The sequence below is a fragment of the Egretta garzetta genome, unplaced genomic scaffold (genome assembly GCF_000687185.1).
Source record: "Egretta garzetta isolate BGI_Z169 unplaced genomic scaffold, ASM68718v1 scaffold46, whole genome shotgun sequence".
Lineage (NCBI taxonomy): Eukaryota > Metazoa > Chordata > Aves > Pelecaniformes > Ardeidae > Egretta > Egretta garzetta.
In genome coordinates, this window is record NW_009260268.1 from 3,711,922 (window position 1) to 3,714,660 (window position 2,739).

Sequence of the window (2,739 nt, forward strand, 5' to 3'; positions counted from 1 at the left end):
GCTGTGAAGAAGAGAAAACAGCAGCTTTTGGGAAGCACAGGGGACGGTCTCTACAGGCTCACTCTCAGTCCAGAGACCCTCCCTGGTTCACAGTGGTGAACAGAGGACTCTCTTGGGCCCTGCAGCTCACAACTGGGGTAGGCTTGTCCACAGTAGTAGCAAGGGCGGTGGGGGCACATGCTAAGTAGGAACGTGGAAAATTTACTTCTTCAAAGGCTTGTAAATTATGCTAAGTGTAGTCAGATCAGACAATCCCCTTCCAATTCAGTTTTTCACGACAAATTCCAAGTCTGCTCTGGAGCATAAAGGCATTTCAGCACTTCAAAGATAAGATCTCACAATATTTTATCCTAGCCAAAGCCCTTTTTTTTCTTGCCTTTGTTCTTAGTTCATGTTTGGTAGCAGCAAAGTAATCCTAAACTTCCATCCTCAGTATGGAAAATGTCATGCCAAGCCATGGATGTTTAGCAAATGGTATGTTACCTAAAGCATAGTTCAGCGAGCAAAATTTAGCAAGTGGTATGCTACCTTTAGCTGTAGTTAAAGTGTAACAAACTCATTTAAAGGAAAACAACTGACAACTTTATTGTAGGCATTGTTATATATTTCAAGTATAACATATTAATAAATGCAAAATAGTATTTAAGCTAGTAATAAGAGCACAGATGTGTAAAGGAAAATTATTATCAATTAAGCTTTTCATTTTTACCTTTACTTTTATCCACTGCAATTACTCAATAGGTTTTCTTGAGTTGAGAAGCCTCAGAAGAGTGGATCATTTTATAATCCAGAGCTGCTTACAGTAGCATGACAACAGTTGCGTAACTGTGGTGAAATAAAAACACAGATTTACTCTAAACTTCCCCTCCATTGACAAGGCTGCATAGGCATTAATGCTCTTTTAGCAAGTATTCTCTTTTATTCCAGGGATTAGTTCACTGAACAGTAACGACTGGCTACCTTGGCACATGCAGACATGTCTCCCTGGAAGTGCTGTCTCTTACCTGGCTAGGAGACCCTTAACCATCTGCTCCAGCAGAGCACGCACGTTATCTTAGGAAACAGCAAAATGTCTCTTCCCCATCCTTCTTCAAGCTGCATTTCTAATGAACTTAGGCCAGGGCCCTCAAGTGCCTACTTACCACCTATGGCAGGGACCAATCTACAGATGGTGCTCAGAGGATTTATTGCACCAGGCCAGTAAGATCCCACTGTTACTGCCTTTCTGTGGCAGTAACTCTGAGCTTTATCTTTGCATTGCTGTGATGTTAAGGGCACACTTCTCATATTAAGCTGAATAAAGAGTGTCACTATATATTAACCTTAACTGCACAGAATATAATTGAACTCAATGGGGCTACTGCCCTCTGTGTTTCAGCGGGACTTGACTTAGAAGAAATAATAATTCACTGGTTTACAAAGGCAGAAATAAACTTTATTATACAGGAAGTGCAGGTGCAATACTGTGATTATAGACACTGGTATGATTCACCTTGAGATTTTAGTTATGTCTTGCCGAAAGAAGCTATTATCAAGCCCCAAATGACTCCAACAACACTGCTATCAATGTGGCATTTAGAAGTTCCTTCCCTAGTGGGAACAAAACCATCTCTTTTCTTCCAATGTTGAAAATTAAATGCACAGTATTAGCACCATCAATGAGGTGTTTAACCTGAAGATTGCCTTTCCTGGTGAGAATGAAAACATTACTTGTTTCCTTTTTTGAAATTAACAGCAGTGTTTTTCTCTCTTTTCTACTGTGTGCACTTGTTTAATCAACCTGAGACACAGTATGTCTCTGGTGCTCAGAGAGCATTGCGGGAATACAACAATGTCTGTGTGTGCACGTGCTTGACATCCCGTGCTCCGGGGCTGAGATCTAGCCTGTTTCCAGTAGGATTCAAGCACACAATAATAAAGTAGAAAGAACATGTCTGGGAAAAAAACAGATAAGGAAGACAAAAGGCTGGATTTTGGTTTAAGTCATCTTTGTACCAACAACAAGGCTACGTTGATGCAGAAGGAACATTAGCGAAAATTAACCCAAAATTAACAGCATAGGGTGCCAGAAAGGTACCACAGAAGTTGCACACTACAGCCAAAAACTGTTGTGAGCCATTCCACAGAAGCGTGCGGGACTGTCCTCTGACTTTTCTCTAGCTGTCACCTATGTTTGTGTTCACACATATGGTCAGCAGTGGGCAAAGAGGTGAAATGGCTTTCAGTTCATTTGTCATCCAAAATTGGGCAAGAAAAAGTTGTTCTAGCTAGTCCTTGAGCCACTTGAGGACCGGATAACATGTTAAGCTTTGTAGCTGTACTGCGTCCCAACACTCCCTAGAATGATGCTTCTGGAGGAGTCCAGGACTCACAGGCGAGTCCATATAATCATATGCACGTGGGGTGACCAAGAGCAGACACAAAACTCTGAGGTGTGGAGGCCTACCTTTGATGTTTGGCATCAGGAGCTGTCATTCACCCAGCAACACCAGAATGTGACTTCTGGGGATCCCTCTGAGTCTATGGGATTGCCCCTATCACCCGCTTGGAGTCTGATCCTCGCCAGCTCCTACTCTTACCTGGTATATGAGCAGCACAGCATGGACTAGTCCTTAGTCGCTTCACTTGGTAGCTCAGATGGTTGCGGAGGAGGACAGGGCGTTCAAGGCTGTGCTGTTTGCTCTGCTATCTTTGCAAAAGTACAGGCAGTCCTGCCACGGCTACTCAGACCTGGCTGAA